Below are 20,501 nucleotides of genomic sequence, written 5' to 3'. Positions count from 1 at the left end.
AAAACCCCAGATTTAGATTTGTGAAGAAAAGGGGTTAAAAACAAATAAAAAAGCTATTTTTCTCTGTCCAGTCACTTTCTCTCCAGATTTTCATGCATTATTTTTTAAAAAAAGAAGATTCCATCCATCACTGGCAATCTGGCTGGTTTGGAATCTCCGAGAATTACGCTTTAATCATATGAGGAAAAACAACTGCGTCAGGGACAACAATTAAACATATTTTCTGGAATTCGAAATCACGAGAAAGGATTGGAAAATGAAGATGCGGAGAGAAAATGTTACAGCGTGTTTGGGGAAATAGAGAAAGAGAAAATGGGGGTGAAGAGGAGGTGCTTTTACACATCACATGCGGACTGGCGATTTGAATAGACGGTGAGAATTGGATTCCCATGAAATCACCACCTCAGGAAAATTGGGCTTTTGGCTTTTGTTGAACAAATTGCTGCAGCTCAAACTCAAACCAAGAGAGACTGTTCAAGGAAAGGGACAGGTGAGTGAAAAAAAGGGCAGCTCGTGAAACGACGTCGTTTCCAATAACAAAATTCTTTGTAAAAAAAAAAACTCTTGATTTATTTCTCATCAAGAAAAAATATGTTCGATAATTATAAAATAAAAAATAATTTTATGTTAAAAAAAATTAAGAATATTTTTTAATTATTTTCACTTATTTTGTAAATGATTATTTTAAAAAATAATTATATAAATATAAAAAATAATTTAAAATAAAGCATTATAGATAAAAAATTAATTTTAAAAAATATTTAAATACATAGAAATTTTAGTAAAAAAAATTTAAGTTTCCAAACAAATCTTTATTTTACAAAATATTATAAAACAGTTAACAACTCTTAAAAACTATTTTTAAAATTGTTTTTCAAAATACATCAAAAAATAAAACCTTAAATTTTATTTTTATAAATAATTTATTTTTATAATAAGTTTTTAAGGATTTATTTTTTAGGATTAGCTTATCGAAGGTATAGTATTTTCTTGTTTTAAAGGTTTGAATACAAGTTCAAGATTTTTAGTCAAAATAACCCTTTTATGGAATAAATAAATAAATTTAACCACTTTGCTAAACTTATATTCAAATTTGCTCTTTTATTGTTACTCACAATTATATCATTAAAAAATTATTATTATTTTAAAAAAATTTAAGTTGAACCTCGATCCTCAACTGAGGGGTTTAGTTTATCTTTTAAACTAAAACCTCATTTGTAAATCGAGACTTCAACTAAAAAATGAAGATTTCCTTTTTTAATCGAAGGCAACTGCGATTTCATTTTTTAATCAAAATTTCAATTCTCAATTGAAGTTTAATTTTGTGAAAGGATGTTGTGGCACTTATGTGATGTGAAAAAGATCATTGAATATAAATTTAAATAATGACAAATATATATATATTTGTGGTCAAATTAGTCATTTTTGACCCCAAATTCCAAGTTCAAACTGATCAATAATTCAAAGAGAATGAAAAGACTATATTAAATATAAGTTTTAAAATAGGCCTAAAAGTATATTTTGTGGTCAAATGGGCTATTTTGACCCAAAATTCCAAGTGGAAACTCAATACTAATTCAAAGGGAATGAAAGATTTGATTCAACAAATTATAAAGGAGGGATGTTGTGGCACTCAAGTGAAAAAAAATACCACATTGAATAAGAATTTTAAAATATCCTAAAAAAATACATTTTTATGGTCAAACATACATTTTTATGGTCAAACTAGTCATTTTGACCCAAAATTCCAGTGGAAACTCAATAGTAATTCAAAGGGAAAGAAAGAAGTAGAGCCGCAGTCATTGAGCATTGAATTTGGTGAAAGTTTTCCAATTACTTTTGAACCAACAAAATCACTTCAGATTTGAAGTTCTTTGAATGACTTTTCTCACAACTACATAACATTTAATTATTGAAATTATTATTTACATCACTAGTCTTGAAAAAAATAACATTTTTAATTTTTTTTATAAGTTAAGGTGGACATTACCATAAAAATTTACATAGGAATTTTTTTTATATATATATCCAAATTGTTCAGATTTTGTCACTTAATTTTTCATGCATAGTTTGTTTTTTAGTTGAATGAAAAAATTAAAATATTTAAAAAAACTTATTTAATTAAAAATAACTTTATTAATGTCAATCAATATAATAAAACTAAATTTATTAGTAACAAGCTTATAAAATGGTGTTTATTTTTTTACTGAATAAAAAAATCAAAATATTTGATTTTTTTTATTTAGTCAAAATTAATTTGTTGAGATCAACTTATATAATTAATATCAAAAGATCACTTTCAATTAAATAAAAAAGTTAAAATTTTAAAAAATAAAAATAAACACACTTTTACTTGAATAATTTCCATAAAAAAAAAAAAAAAAAAAAAAAACTTATGATTTAAAAATAAAAGTAAAAACTTTATGAAAAAAGTAGATTAGATATGATTTTCCTTCACATCATTTTCTCTGCAAATGATGATTGATTGAGTAGTTTCCTCTTAAAGCATCTATGAAGTTTCAACTACGTGCACGACACTCATACCTCAATAATGGAAATTGTGTCATGAACTTGATGGTTGCCATAGGACAAAGAATAGTTCAACCTATGTCCAAAATAGTGTTCAATCCTAAGTATCTTTTTTTTATGGCATACATTCCAAGCAGCCCTTTATTTTAAATTATTCTGGCATTGTGACAAACTAGAATTTATGATCACATGTCATAATCCAAATTTGAATGCATGCAATATGGTGTACAATGGAATTCGTTTTCTCAATTATGGAAAAATGGACCTCTTTTACCTTTTAGAGTTATGAATCCAAGCACGGGAATACGATCGAAGATTTTTATTATTATAATTATTGATATGATAAAATTGTAGTTGATAACTATGATTTTGATTTTTTTTTTAATAAAATTTTGGATTCAAACTTAAAATCATTATCTCACTTTCGTTCATCATTTAAAAAAAAAATCAAATCTATATGATTTAAAAGGTTTATTTGTGGATTTTTTTTTTATTAAAAATGATTATAGTGACTCCAAAATTCTACCTTTTTTTAACTTTTTTGAACCATATTTTGAATTTTTAATTAAAAATAAGGATTTTTTTTTTAAACCCTTCAATCAATACTTTACTTCCTTGATTTTTAAATGGAATTATGATTTATTGTCCTTGTCATTTCCATGAACCAAGTCCAAAATTTATAGAAGCAAATAATTGGATGTATCCTATTCTTAGAGAAAATGAAAGAATCTAAATTTGAATAGGGTTGGTTCCAAATTTGTGGTCAATTGTCTAAGAGATGGGCTAACTCAATTAGGAATAGGATACTAAATTTTAAACTATTCCATAGAAACAAAATTTGGCCACCTAATAAGGTAGAGAAAATTCCTTTTTTTTTTTTTGTCTCTAATGGCATTATTGCTTTAAAATTATATTTTTTTGGAGCAATCACCTCATTATTGAACAAAAATGTGACCCACTCGATCTCACTAATGTTGTATTCTACTATCACCTTCTTCAATCTCTCTATTTGTTTTCCAGCATTTGTTTGTATCCAATGATCCAATTATTTCTCTATTATTTGAATTTGAGTTGCAAATGCAATTTACTATATATATATATATATATAGTAAGAGCTTAAAGAGGTGTTTGGAAAAAACTTAATACTTATTATTTAATGACTTCAATTGACTTTAAGTTAAATTATACTTAATTACTAACTTAAAACTTCTTACTTAATTTTTACTTTAAATATTATCATTGTTTGAAAAAATTAATTTAAAACTTATTCTCAATCATCAAATTGAAATATTTATCATTATAAATTATAATTAGGGAAAAGAAGATTGAGTAAAGGTAGAGTAATAAAAAAGATCGTTGAGGTAATTAAAACAAATAAGAGTAAAAAAATAAAATAAAGACGTGGACTTAAAAAGTAAGTTAATTATTTTTATTGATTATTTAAAATTATTTTTTTACTTTGAGTCATATTATTAAATTATTTTACCAAACATACTTAATTTACATAATAACTTAAATTAAATTGTTAAGTTACTTTAAGTTATCAAGTTGGATTACCAAACACCTACTAACATTTGTTATAAATTATTTTTAAGAAAGTTATATAGTTTTGGAAATAGCTAATTTAAAGTCTAAGATTCATAATATTTTGAAAATTATATTTAATCTCCACTTTTTTTAGCGGTTAAGAAACTCTCACATAACATGTAGGTACAATAGATAATAGTTTTTAAAAATAATTTTATGACGTTTTTAAGAATAAAAGTATGCTTGAAAATTTATTTTTATATTTCTAATTTAAAAAAATATATATAATTTTATGCAATTTTTATTTTCAATTATTTTTTATATTTATCTTATAATTTTCTAAAACAATCATTAGAAGACAAGTGAAAACATTTAAAATATGTTATAAAAAAACACTTTATTTTTTGCTTTTAAGAAAAAAAAAAATTGTTTTTTTACTTTCTTGTTGTCAAATATGTTTTTCTGTTTTTTTTTTCTTTTTAAAAGTAATTTAAATGTAATCTTAATTTTATGATTAAAATCAAGCAATGGAAAATTATTTTACACTGTGAATTAACTAATGATATATGTATAACAAAATTTTCAAAATAATAATAATAATAATAACAAATAGTTTTTAAGAATAATTCTTAAAAATAGTTTTAATTTGTTTTCAACAACAAAATTTTGTTTAAAAATTTAATAACTAAAACAATTTTTATAAACAATTTTCTCGACCTCTCCTTAAAAACATTACATATGAAGAGGGAAGAGACAGTACAATTGAACCATCTTAACAATTTGAAGTGATAGTAGTTTTTTCATTTATTCTTTCATTCGTTCATGTACAGAGTATATATAGAGGGTAATCATCATTCTAAGAATGGGAAAGAATGATACAAGAAAAGAACAACTAATATCCTAATATCTCAACTTTCCTAATATTTCAACATTCCTAATATCTCAACATTGAATGATATAAGGAAAGCATTCTTAATATCTCAACACTCCCCCTCAAGTTGGTACATAGATGTCACACATGCCCAACTTGTCTAAAAATTTTGAGAACACTTGACTTGAGACAACTTTGGTGAGGATATCGGCCAATTGATATTCTGATCGAATCTTATGCAATTCCACAATCTTATCATCCAACTTTTCCTTAATGAAGAATCTATCCACCTCGACATGTTTTGTACGATCATGTTGTACTGGATTATGAGCAATGTCACATGCGGCTTTATTGTCACAAAACAATCGGATTGGTTGTCTAGATAGGTAACCTAAATCCTGTAAGAGGAGTCTTAGCCATAATGCCTCACAAAGTCCTAAAGTCATACATTTAAATTCCGCTTCTGTACTTGAACGAGCGACGACATTCTGCTTCTTACTTTTTCATGTCACAAGATTACCACCTACAAATGTAAAGTAACCAGATGTAGATCGCCTATCATCCACTGTACCGGCCCAATCAGCATCAGTATATACTTCTATACTCTGATGATCAACATTTTTAGCGAACAAAATTCCCTTCCCAGGAGCATTCTTCAAATACCTCAAAATACGCATGACTGCATTCATATGTTGCTCTCCAGGATTATGTATGTATTGACTCACTACACTCAATGCATAAGCAAGATTTGGTCTTGTATGAGCTAAGTACATTAATCTCCCCACAAGTCTTTGGTATCTTCCCTTATCGGTTGATACTTGATTAGGCTCAGCACACAATTTCAGACCTTCTTCTATTGGTATATTAACAGGTTGACATTCCGACATTCTAGTCTCCTATAAAAGATCTAAGGCATACTTTCTTTGAGACAAAAAAAATCCTTCACTTGATTGAGAAACTTCAATCCCAAGAAAGTATTTCAGAGGAACTAGATCTTTCATTTCGAATTCTTTAGATAGATAATTCTGCAGAGCTTTTCTTTCTTCAGGATCATTTCCTGTAACTGCCATGTCATCCACATATACGATGAGTGTCGTAATCTTACCATGTTGTTTTTTCAAGAACAAAGTGTGATATGAGTTACTTTGACGATAGCCAAAAGCTCTCATTGACTTTGTGAACCTTCCAAACCATGCTCTCGGGGATTGCTTCAACTCATACAATGACTTCTTCAATTTGCACACCTTCTGACATTGCTTTTCTAACACCATGCATTCTGGTGGAAGATCCATATATACTTCTTCAGATAACTCACCATGCAGAAAGACATTTTTCACATCGAATTGTTGTAATGACCAATTCAGGTTTGCAACTAAAGATAGTAATACTCAAACTGTGTTGATCTTAACTACATGTGCAAATGTCTCTGTGTAGTCAATTCCATAAGTTTAAGTGTACCCTTTTGCTACCAGTCTTGCTTTAAATCGTTCAATATTGCCATCTGCCTTGTACTTCACAGTATAGATCCAACGATACCCAACTGGCTTTTTTCATGGTGGACATTCTACGAATTCCCATGTTTCATTCTTCTGCAATGATTTCATCTCTTCATTCATGGCTGTTTTCCACCTTGGATCAGTTAAGGCTTCCTGCACACTATTAGAAATAGCTACGGTAGATAATTGATTTACAAATGACTTATTTGATTTAGACAAACGATGGTTAGACACATAGTTGTTCATGGGATATTTGACTTTGGTAGACAATTCAGGTTCATATGTGGGTTTAGGAATACCTCTATTATGACGGTGTGGTAACCGTTTCATGAATGGATCAGGTTCCAAATTAAGAACACCCTCAGCAGACGACGATTGGTTTGGTATTTCAATGAAGGCATCTTCGGACCCAAATTGTTCAGATGGTTCAATTATACTGTCTCTCCCTTCTTCTATCATTTCTTCAGCTTTTGGGTGGTCAGTACTACTTGGTTCTAGAGTTGTACCACTCATATCCAATTCATCCGCTTCCTGGTTCACTAGTTCAGATTGTCCAGATTCATCCTCCTTGGAGATATGATAATCATAATCGAGAGTCTGAATTTCCTTATGGTACTCCCCCTGAAGTTCAAACTCAGATGAAAAATACATTGAATTTCATGAAACACCACATCCATTGTAATAAACATTCGTCGAGTTAGAGAATGGTAATATCGATATCCCTTTTTGTGCAATGCATATACAGCAAGCACACATTGAAATGCACGGGAAGTTAACTTGGTGCGTTGGTGTTTGTATTGATGCACAAATGCCACGTAACCAAAAACACGAGGAGGTAGATTTGTGACGGTTGGGGCAACTACGACATTAGTAAGAGCTTGGAGAGGTGTTTGGAAGTCAATTAAGCTGGAAGGTACCCGATTGATCAAGTATGCGACATATGTGATTGCTTCTCCCTAATAAGATATCGGTTTTTTTGCTACTATCAAGGAATCACGAACAATCTCTAACAAGTGCCGATTTTTCCGATCAACGACTCCATTTTGTTGGGGTGTATTGGAACAAGTAGTCTGATGAATGATGTCATGTCCTTCCAAATACTTTTGAAGATCAGAACTCTGATATTCTCCACCATTATCGCTACGCAGAACCCAAACCTTTGCATTGTACTGAGTTTTAATCATTTTATGAAATTTTTGAAACAACAAGTTCACTTCATCTTTGGTCTTCATCAAGTATAACCAGGTCATTCTGGTACAATCATCAATAAAAGTAACAAACCAACGTGAGCCACTCAAAGTTGGGACTTTGGATGGACCCCAAACATTAGAATGTATAACCATAAAAGGAAGCGGACTTTTATTCAAAATTAACTGAAACGAAACACAATGACTTTTAGTCAATTCACAAATATCACAATGAAAACCAGAAATATCACTCTTTGAAAACAAACTAGGAAACAATTTTTTTTCAATAACCAAAGGAAGCATGTCCCAAACGTCGATGCCACAACCAAATTTCAGACTTTTTCTTCTCCCCTTCAAATCCATCTACCATCAAGGCTTGTTGCAAATTATTTGAATCCTTTGACTGCAAGTCCAAGTAATAGAGTCTTCCCCGCTTAATACCACAACCAATCATCTGTCTTGTTTGAATGTCCTTAATAACACAAATTTCAGGCCAAAAAATAACAATACAAGATAAGGCTGCAGTAATTTGAGAAACTAACAAAAGATTGTAATCTAAAAATGGAACAACTAAAACAGAATCCAAATTCAAAATATCAGTAAGAGTTAAGGATCCTTCCCCAATGACTGGGGTTGTGTTACCATTGGTTGTGGAAACAATTTTTTTTTTAGGAATATCTAAGGGGTGAAACTTGTCTAGAATCAAAAGTCATATGATCTGTAGTACCAGAATCAATTATTCATGCACTATTAATAACAGGTGTAGAAGTATTTAAAAACTTACCACCATAATCTGTAGTGGTTACCAATGCAGAGGCTTTCTCAGCAACATTAGCCTCTATTTTTATTTCGACAACAGTTGCAGTCAAGGTTTTCTTGGAATCCTTCTCCCGTTGATCACGATTATTATCATTAATAACAAAGTGGTGATAACCTGATTTTGTGCCCAACTAGTGTATGTCCTGTTGATTGGTGCTCAATCAACTAGTGTACCTTGATTTCAGTCCTCAAACGGGAGTAATCAACAAAATTTATAACCTATTTCACCATATACTAGGATAACCTTAGCTAGCATAACATAGTGACTCTAGGATCGTTCACTGGGATGGGTTTTCACTTCACAATTGATATTAGTTAAAGAGCTGAATTGGTGCTTTTTCTTTTCAGGGTTAGCTTTAAAAAAAAAAAAACATAATCTTTGGTTGAAAAGGGGTTGGTTTTAAGCTAACAAAAAATAGTAACTGATTTTAATTACAAAGAAAAGTGTTTCTTGGAGTTTTTGGATCACTGGGCTCAGGTTCCTATTACAAAAAGAGAGTTCCGGTCACTTGAATCTTTTTCTCACATTGGAGATTTAACATATAGTTATTTCCCGAACCAGTGTGGTATAGATGCTTCCCTTTAATGGGTTCAAACACTAAATCTCTCTCATTGATGCATCTTGCAATGGTTCATACCTCTCACCTAGTATTGGCCATTCAAGGTAATCCTTAACCTTGGATTACCCGTCAAAAACTCGTAAGAGATAACTAATGAATGTCTTCTTAGAGTCCAAAAGCTTACAAAGTGTTGGCTATTCTAGAAAATCTTACCTTTAAACCACCTCCCAAAGGCTCGCAAGAGATAAACTAGTGCATCTCAATGGACGGAGATCACTTGCTTTACCAAGTGTTGGCCCAGGTGATTTTAAGGCGTTTTAAGTTAACTAAAAAGATAAAAACCATTAACGGGTCACACTTTCTCTTCATTAAAAGTTGAAACAACAAAACTTCCAATTTTTGCATTCGGAACCTTACCCAGCTTCCTTCACTCCAAGAAACAAAAAGCCTAGCCACTCATCCTCTAAGGAAACATCCTCAGAGTTTGATTTGCTAGAAATAAAAATAACGAGAAAACAAAAATGTGAAGGAAAAGTAAAGCAAGTGCTCTGTAAATATATTTCTTACTATGATCCTCCTCTCGTGCATTACATATATACATTGGTTCAGAGATATATTAGAAGATATTTTCTAAGAAATATCCAGAGAGATATTTTTAACCTCCCTTTAGATATCCTAAATGTCCCAATAATATCGTTAGCTGATTACAAGGAGAAAATAGAAATTTACACAAAATATCTTGAGAAAAAATCTAACTGAGTTGGTCGCAAATATCTGAGATTACACAGGTGGATTTCGCAAGTTCAAATGCAACTTGTGAAAATTTCGCAAGTTGAATTTGTGATTTCGCAACTTGGAGGTGATTTCGCAACTTGGAGATGATTTCACAACTTGATTCGCAGCTGCGAAAATGGAATTTGAACTTGCGAAGTGGCACACGTGTGCCTGCAGGTGGTTTCGTAGCTGCGAAACAACTTGCGAAATTTTCGTAAGCTGATTTCGCAGCTGTGAAATTTTCGCTTAACTTGGTGCAGTTGTCTTCAAATGACCATAACTTCTTTGTTTCAGCTCCGATTTACACACCATTTGAAGCGTTGGACTCCTGACTTCCCGAGCTTCAAAACAATATATAGTATGTATAAAATGGACTCCAGGAAGTGCTCGAAAAATGTCCTGCAGCTGCTTTCCTCTTAAATTTCTTCATGTTAGATTCCTCTCTCTGTTTTTCCTCCTTGCATTCTTGATTTGCTTTTGGAAAAGGACTACAAAGCTCCAAAGCTTGGATTCTTCATGTAAATGAGCTTCCATTTGCTTTGCCATGGATTTAGAGAGATCTCCCTCATTCTTGGATTGCCTTGGTGATAAAAAAGCTATCAAAAACACCAAAACTTAACACAATTTGATTAGAAATGATTGCAAGGGTTCTTAACATGTCAATTGAGTTAAAAGGTAATAACTACTACTCAAAAGTGTTTAAAAGAGTTAATTACAAGCTATAAAATAGCACTTTTTGAGTAGTAATCATAGCCTAAACATGATCTAAAGGTCCATGGTTCAAAACCTCGGTTCCTCATTGTTTTCCTGGTCATACCAAGAGTCGTTGCTTTGAAATTGTGGGATATCCAGACAGATGGGATCAGTCTTATTGCAGTAAGTGCATTTGAAGGTTGACTTATCAATATTAGGGCTTGTCTTAGGATGGTTAATCGTTGTTGGACTACCATAGCGACAAAATATCCAGGATTTCAGTTCCATGGCTCTGATACCATCTTCAAATTGATAAATGGTAGTTTTATCATTCATTCTTTCATTCGTTCATGTACAGAGTATATATAGAGGGTAATCACCATTCTAAGAATGGGAAAGAATGATACAAGGAAATAATGATATAAGGAAAGAACATCTAATATCCTAATATCTCAATTTTCCTAATATCTAAACATTCCTAATATCTCAACAATGATATGTTAGGCTGTTGAGGATATATTATGACAATTTAACTTCATTTTTTATTGTTGAAAACAACAAAAGTGATAGTTGAAGCAAACACATCAACATTGAGTATTTAACCATAAGGGAACATATTAAGGAGAAAAAAGTGGTTATTGAATACATCAACACCAAATTGGTGATAGTTGATCTTGTGATAAAAGACGCATCACTAACGAAATTCAAGATCATGTGGATAAAATGAGACTTGGTTCCTTTGTATGATTTTTGTTGTAAGGATGAATGTTATTTGTGATGAAACTCTATTGATGTGATAATGTTTTCTCGTATTTATTTCTAATTTGTGTACACATTCATTCATTTGAGAAATATTGCTAATATTTCAACCTAGAATAAATATAGGTCCTATTCATTAAGTAACGAAGGCAAGTGTTTAAGAGACATAATGCATTGTGATATATGGAAGATAATACTCGTTTTAGAGAATATATCACCATGATTCATGTATTTTGTTTCTTCGTATGGTAAATGATGGAATACATGGACTAAGTGGGAGAATATTAGATTTTTCTAAACAAGTCAAAAATCTAGTCCATAATCTTTCATCAATTTTAGGAATAATGCTAGACTTTCCTAAATGGGTTCAAAAATATGACTCATAATATTCTAAGATTTTTGTTGATTTAGTTTTCCTTTGGATTGTTATTAACAACCACAAATTATAGCATTGACTTTGTGATGGACATAGTGAATATAAATATGACCTTCATGGTTAAGTCCTTGAAGCTTCAATTTCCATTTAAACACATATACACCATCAATTTAAGATTGATTAAGGGTTTAGAAGCACCTCAACCCATTTGAACATCAAATTTGATTTCTGGATTCTCAAACCATCAATTGCCAAATGTATGTTTTGATTCTTCATTTATTTCCACATTTGATATATGCTATTAAGGTTTCAATATGTTTAAATTGGTTTTAGCACTAAAATGATGCAGAAATTTTAAAATATTCTCCATCTTTTTAGTATTTATATAGTTTTTATAAATAAGTTTTGAGAATAGTTTTTAAAAATTTTCATTTGTTTTCAACCACAAAATTTTGTTTAAATTTAAACCAAAAATAATTTTCTTCACTTATTTTTATATAGAATTAATCATAAAAAACAGTTCTCTTTGACTTAATCTCCATAAAAAAAAAATTATCCATTTTAAAACATTATTATAATGAAATCAAATTTAACAAAAAGAAAATAGAAAAACCGGGAGTAAACAATGATTTTTTTTTTTCCTTTTACAATCTTGTTACTTTTTCTAGATAAAAGATAAAAAAATTTAAATTTATAGATTTTAAAAGAATATTATTATTATTTTTCCTTTTTCATTATGAAAATATTAGACTATTTTTGTTACTTTAATAATTTTTTAAAATTGAAATTATATAAGCTATCACAGGATTTTTAAAATTTATAAATAAAAGAACATTAATTGAGATATTACTTTAACGTAATTAGTCTACAACGTAATTAGTTTGCTTATTTTACTGAAAAAAATGGGTTTTGATTCACTAAGATGAAAATACATGGAAAAATGAACCCAAAAAATTTTACATCAGTATTATCTTCATCTATATAAAGATAATTTGAAATATATGTATTTTTTAATCAGTTATAATTATTTCCTAAAATACTAATTTATTTGTTATGTCATCAACATCAATTGACAATTAAACTCCTTCACGTAAATATTTTGTTTTCTTCTAGATTTATTATTATTATTATTTGTGACTTTTTTTCTTACTTTTAATATCCAGACTCTTCAAAATATCTTAATTTGCTATGAGATGCTTGCTCATGAAGAAAAAATAACTCGTGTTTATTTCTAAAAGGAAAGAAATAAAAAAATAATAATAATAAATCTAAAAATAAATAAAATATTTACATAAAAGACTTTGGTTGTTAGATTGATGTTATGACATCATAAGTAAAAAAATGGATATTTTAGAAAATATTTTAATGAGACATTAAAAAAAATATATATTTTTAAATTTTTTTTTTTTTAAACGAAGGTAATACTTTTATTTAAAAATTTTGAGATTTTTTTTCATATATTTTCACCGCTTTTTATCCCAACTTTTAAAAGTTCCGTCAAAGTCCAATCCCTCTATTACAAACCCAAAAACTGTGTTGTCCTTCCCCACTTCTGGGTGATGTTATCATCATCCTAAATTTAAACAATAATCAAAGCCCACTCCATGACCTGTCTTAGTCACACGTAAATAAATTTACACAAGAGGGCTAATTCTGTAAATTCATCACATTTCACTTTTTGAAAAAAAAAAAATCAAAAACATTTATGAGAATTATAATATGATTTTTTTAACAACAATCATAATGTCGCAGATTTTTGATCTTGCGAGCGGCACTCGCAACCCAACCCTGCTGTTAACTTGCAATGTGTGCTTGAAATTACTTGCATCTTAGAAATTTTATAAAATAAATTATACAAATTTTATGTACAAAACATATACAAAAGTTATTTGTTACTCTCTAAAAATCTCTACATTTTTCTTGTCTCTTCAATATAGTTAGAGACTGCAAATGTTAATAAACCTTAAATTAAGCTAAAATTATGCAATAGGACAAAGAATAGTTCAACCAATGTCCAAAATAGTGTTCAATCCTAAGTTTTTTTTTAGGGCATACATTCCAAGTAACCCATTATTTTAAATTATTTTGGTATTGTGACAAACTAGAATTTATGATCACATGCCATAATCCAAATTTGAATGCATGCAATATGGTGTACAATGGAATTCGTTTTCTCAATTATGGAAAAATGAATATCTTTTACTTTTTCAGGTTGTGAATCTGGGAATAGGATCGAAGATTTTTATTATTATAATTAATAATATAATAAAATTATAGTTGATAACTATGATTTTGATTTTTTTTTTAATGAAATTTTGGGTTCAAACTTAAAATCATTGTGTCACTATGGTTCATCATTTAAAAAAAAATTCAAATCTATAGTTAATAATTATGATTTAATCTTAACTTTAAACCTATATCGATCACTATGATTTAAAAGGTTTATTTGTGGATGTTTTTAATTAAAATTGATTATAATGACTCCAAAACTCTACTCTCTTTTTTTACTTTTTTGAACCATATTTTGAATTTTTAATTAAAAATAAGTATTTAAAAAAAAAACCCTTTAATCAATACTTTACTTCCTTGATTTTTAAATGGAATTATGATTTATTGTCCTTGTCATTTCCATGGACCAAGTCCAAAATTTATAGAAGCAAATAATTGGATGTATCATATTCTTAGAGAAAATGAAAGAATCTAAATTTGAATAGGGTTGGTTCCAAATTTGTGGTCAATGGTCTAAGAGATGGGCTTAGTCAATTAGGAATAGGATACTAAATTTTAAACTATTTCATTGAAACAAAATTTGCCCACCCAATAAGGTAGAGAAAATTCCTTTCTTGTCTCTAATGGTATTATCGCTTTAAAATTATATTTTTTTGGAGCAATCACCTCATTATTGAACAAAAATGTGACCCACTCAATCTCACTAATGTTGTATTCTACTATCACCTTTTTCAATCTCTCTATTTGTTTTCCATCATTTGTGTGTATGCAATGATCCAATTATTTCTCTATTATTTGAATTTGAGTTGCAAATGCAATTTATTATATATATATATATATATATATATATATATATATATATATATATATATATATATATATATATAGTAAGAGCTTAAGAAGGTGTTTGAAAAAACTTAATACTTATTATTTAATGATTTAAGTTGATTTTAAATTAAATTATACTTAGTTACTAACTTAAAACTTCTTACTTAATTTTTTACTTTAAATATTATCATTGTTTGAAAAAATTAATTTAAAACTTATTCTCAATCATCAAATTGAAATATTTATTATTATAAATTATAATTAGAGCAAAGAAGATTGAGTAAAGGTAGAGTAATAAAAAAGATCGTTGAGATAATTAAAACAAATAAGAGTAAAAAAAATAAAATAAAGACATGAACTAAAAGAGTAAGTTAATTATTTTTATTTATTACTTAGAAGTTATTTTTTTTACTTTGAGTCATATTATTAAGTTATTTTACCAAACATACTTAATTTATATAATAACTTAAATGAAGTTGTTAAGTTACTTTGAGTTATCAGGTTGGATTACCAAACACCTACTAACATTTGTTATAAATTATTTTTAAGAAAGTTACATAATTTCGGAAATAGCTAATTTAAAGTCTAAGATTCATAATATTTTGAAAATTATATTTAATCTTCACCTTTTTTTTAGTGGTTAAGAAACTCTCTCACATGACATGTAAGTATGACATATAATAGTTTTTAAAAATAATTTTATGACTTTTTTTTAAGAATAAAAGTATGCTTGAAAACTTATTTTTTATATTTCTAATTTTTTTAAAAATATATTTTTATGCAATGTTTTATTTTCAATTATTTTTCATATTTATCTTATTATTTTCTAAAACAAGTATTAGAAGACAAGTGAAAACATTTAAAATATGTTTTCAAACACTTTATTTTTTTGTTTTTAAGAAGAAAAAAAAATTGTATTTTACTTTCTTGTTGTCAAATATGTTTTTCTATTTTTTTCTTCTTAAAAGTAATTTAAATGTAATCTTAATTTTATGATTAAAATCAAGCAACGAAAAATTATTTTACACTGTGAATTAACCTATGATACATGTATAACAAAAATTTCGAAATAATAATAATAATAATGAAAAATAGTTTTTAAGAAAAATTCTTAAAAATAGTTTTAATTTGTTTTCAACAACAAAATTTTGTTTAAAAATTTAATAACTAAAACAATTTTTATAAACAATTTTCTTGACTTCTCATTAAAAACATTACATATGATATGTTAGGCTATTGAGAAAAAATTATTTTACACTGTGAATTAACCTATGACACATGTATAACAAAAATTTCGAAATAATAATAATAATAACAAAAAATAGTTTTTAAGAATAATTCTTAAAAATAGTTTTAATTTGTTTTCAACAACAAAATTTTGTTTAAAAATTTAATAACTAAAACAATTTTTATAAACAATTTTCTTGACTTCTCATTAAAAACATTACATATGATATGTTAGGCTATTGAAAATATATTCTGACAATTTAACGACATTTTTTATGGTTGAAAACAACAAAAGTGATAGTTGAAGTAAACACATTGACATCAAGTATTTAACTATAAGCGAACATGTTAAGGAAAAAATAGTGGCTATTGAATACATCAACACTAAATTGGTGATAGTTGATCCTAGATAAAAGACATGTCACTATCAAAATTCAAGATCATGTTGATAGAATGGGACTTGGTTCCTTTGTATGATTTTTGTAGTAATGACGAATGTTATTTGTGATGAAACTCTATTAATGTGATAATGTTTTCTCGTATTTGTTTCTAATTTGTGTACACATTCATTCATTTGAAAAATATTGCTAATATTTCGACCTAGAATAGATATAGGTTTTATTCATTAATGGAGGCAAGTGTTTAGAGACCTAATGCATTGTGATATATGGAAGATAATACTCGTTTTAGAGAATATATCACCATTATTCGTGTGATGTCCCACATCGGATAAGGGAAAATGTTTCTGGCGCTATATATGTAGAGGCTCCTCTTAACCAAATAGACGCGTTTTAAAGCCGTGAGGACCCCCTTGGGCCCAAAGCAGACAATATCTACATGGTTGGATGCGGGTCGTTACAAATGGTATCAGAGCCGATCCTCGACCCTCGTGTGGGGGTTTGTTTGGCTTTGTCTGTTTGGCCCCGCAATCCCATGGAACACAGCGAGGACGTTGTGTTTGCATGGAGGAGTGTTTGTGATGTCCCACATCGGATAAGGGAGAATGTTCCTGGCGCTATATACGTAGAAGCTTCTCTTAACCAAGTAGACGCGTTTTAAAACCGTGAGAGCCCCCTTGGGCCCAAAGCGGACAATATCTACATGGTTGGGTGCGAGTCGGGGAGAATGTTAGATTTTTCTAAACAGGTCAAAAATCTAGCCCATAATCTTTCATTAATTTTAGGAATAATGCTAGACTTTCCTAAATAGGTTCAGAAATCTGACTCATAATATTTTGAGATTTTTGTTGATTTAGTTTTCCATTTGATTGTCATTAACAACCACAAATTATATCATTGATTTTGTGATGGACATAGTGAATATAAATAGAAATACATGGAAAAAGGAACCTCAAAAATTTTAAAATAGCATCATCTTCATCTATATAAAGATAATTTGAAATATATATATATTTTAATCAGTCATCTAATTATTCTGTAAAATACTAATTTATTTGTTATGTCATCAACATCAATTGATAACTAAACTGCAAGTGTTTCGTTTTCTTTTAGATTTATTATTATATTATTTGTGATTTTTTTATTATTTTTAATGCACACACTCTTCAAAATATCTTAATTTGCTATGAGATGTTCATGGAGAAAAAAATAATTTATATTTTTTTTAAAAGGAGAAAAAAATAAAAAATAAATATAATAATAATAATAATAAATGTAAAAAGAAATGAACATTTACATAAAAGACTTTATTTATCGATTCATGTTGATGACATGATAAGTAAAAAAATGGACATTTTAGGGAATAATTTGATGACACATTAAAAAAATATATGTATTTTAAATTATTTTTAAATAAATGAAAATAATACTTATTTAAAAAATTAGAGATTTTTTTACATATATTTTCATAGCGAGTGTTTTAATATATTTTTATCCCAACTTTTAAAAGTTCCGTCAAAGTCCAATCCCTCCGTTACAAAACCAAAAACTGTGTTGTCCTTCCCCACTTCTGGGTGATGTTATCATCATCCGGATTCTTGATAAATATACTGCTTTTAAAAAAAATAATATTTAAAATACCATAGTTTGGAAAATAATTCCAATTCTACGGCACTTTTGAACACGTAGGATAACACGTCGGATGAGATATAAAAACCCATTCCCCCCTTTTCATTTCCCTTCCCGTTTTTCTTCTCTTCCCTTCCCATTTTTCTTCTCTGCATCAAACCTCTTCTGCCCGAAAACCCACTATCCCGCACGTTGATCATAAGGTGGAGATCCTTGCCTCAACACCAATAGGAGGGAAGTGAAGTGCAGATCTGAGAAACCATTGCCCCCGGTGTTTTCTGTAAGTTTTGTGGTTATATTTGGTGGTGTGGTTGTGTTTGGTCACCGAGAAAGTGTGGGAAAGTTGTAAAAAAAATAAAGTTTTTGATTTTTTTTACAATGAAACCGAGTAGACTAAAAATAATGGAGAAAGTTTTAATTTTTTTGTGGTTCGGCTTGTTGTGATTCTGTTTGGTTGCCAAGAAAGTGTGGGAAAGTTGAAAAAAAAAATTTTCCCAATATTTCCTACCAGTCCAGCCTGCGCACAGGGTATCTGTCCAATATTTCCTACCAGTCCAGCCCGCGCACAGGGTATCTGTCCAATTTTTTCAGCGTAATCTGATCATGATTTGAGGGAAAAGCTTTGTGATCATGATTTGAGGGGAAATGTTGTGTTTTTCAGCGTGGCTCAAAAATCGTGGAGGGTTTGTGAAATTTAAATCCAATGGCACAAAAACAAAGAGACCCCTGGACAGATCCAAAAAGCATGGAGCAAAAAAAAAACATTTTTTTGTTTGTTTTTTTAGGGGGTTTTGCATGGACTTTCCCAGAAAGCAAATGGGGGATGGATTTTCTTAGGAATCAAACGGGGATTGCAAAAACTTGGGAATGAAATGGGGGTTGCAACAAAATAAAAAATTAATAACCTGATTAGATTAGTACCTGCAATAATTAAAATTGAAATTCAAATTCAAATTTAAATTCAAGGAGATTCTTCACTTTTTATTTGTTAAAATAAAAAATAAAAAATACTATCTTTTTTTTCACTGAAAAATTGTTGAAAGTGTCTCTTGAAGAGACACTTTCAGTATAAACCCAATTTTTTAAAAATGATGAAAGGCTTCTGAATATAATTTCAGTTTTTTGTGATTATGGAAGGTGTCTCTTCAGCATAAATTCAAAAATTTCCACTGTTTGAATGGAAATTGTGGAAAGTGTCTTTTGAACAAGCACTTTCAGTATAAACTCAATATTTTTAAAATTGCGGAAGGTATCAAGAGACACATTTCACAATTCCCAAAAAATGGAATTATATTGAAGGTGTCTCTTCAAGAGACACCTTCTATTATTTTAAAAAAATTGGGTTTATACTGAAAGTGTCAAGAGACACTTTCCACAATTTTCATACATTAAAGAGAGACATCTTTAGCTTTAAAATCATTTTCACAAATAAAATACATATTGGATTTTGTGGAATTGTGTAAAGTGTCTTTCCAAGAGACATATTTAGTATAAATATAATTTTTTGGAATTCTAGAAGGTGTCTCTTCAAGAGACACCTTTGGTATAAATTAAAATTTTTAGGAATTGTAGAAGGTGTCTCTTCAAGAGACATCTTTAGCTTTAAAATCAAATTTATAAGACATTCAAAATTTTCAAATTGTGGAAAGTGTCTCTTCAAGAGACACCTTTAATGAATATTGAATTTTTTGCCACGTGGAAAGTGTCTTTTCAAGAGACACCTCTTTAATGCATATTGGATTTTTTGTCACGTCGAAAATGTTTTTTCAAGAGACACCTTTAGTATAAATCAAATTTTCTGGAATTGTAGAAGGTGTCTCTTCAAGAGACACCTTTAGCTTAAATTCAATTCTTTCATGATTTTGAAAATTGTGGAAGGTGTCTCTTCAAAAGACACCTTCCACGTGGCCAAAACTGCCGTAAATCTGTCAATATTTTCAAAACTACCATTTTTTAATTATAATTTTTTAAAATTGCCGCAAAAGTTAAAAAAGCCCTCATCATCCTAAATTTAAACAATAATCAAAGCCCACTCCATGACCTGTCTCAGTCACACATAAATAAATTTACACAAGAGGGCTAATTCTGTAAATTCATCACATTTCACTTTTTGAAAAAAAAAATTAAAAACATTTAGGAAAATTATAATTTGATTTTTTTTAACAAACAATCATATTGTCTGCGAGCGGCACTTGCAACCTAACCCTGCTCTTAACTTATTAAATATGATTATTTAATAAAATGTTAAAAGAAAATGATTTTTTCATATTTGGTTTTATAATAAAAAATATAAAATAAAATTAAATATAATTAAAAACTATTTTAAAGTTTATGTACGTTAAAATTATTTAAGCAATGTTTGGTTCTTGAAAGTATTAAAGAAAGAAAAAAGATATTAAGAGGAATGGTTTTCTCGTATTTGCTTGTCTTATGAAAAATGTTAAAAAAAAATTAAATATAATTAAAATTAATTAAAAATTTATACATTTTAAATTTATTTAATTTTTATATCAACGAGTTAAGATAAATGAAATGAATTTGAAATAGCAAGCAAAAATAATTTATGAACTTTAAATTTATTTTTTATTTTATTTCATTT

This window comes from Vitis riparia, chromosome 9 (assembly GCF_004353265.1).
Source record: "Vitis riparia cultivar Riparia Gloire de Montpellier isolate 1030 chromosome 9, EGFV_Vit.rip_1.0, whole genome shotgun sequence".
Taxonomy (NCBI): Eukaryota; Viridiplantae; Streptophyta; class Magnoliopsida; order Vitales; family Vitaceae; genus Vitis; species Vitis riparia.
The sequence above is the reverse complement of the archived record's forward strand: the minus strand, read 5'-3'. Positions refer to the sequence as shown.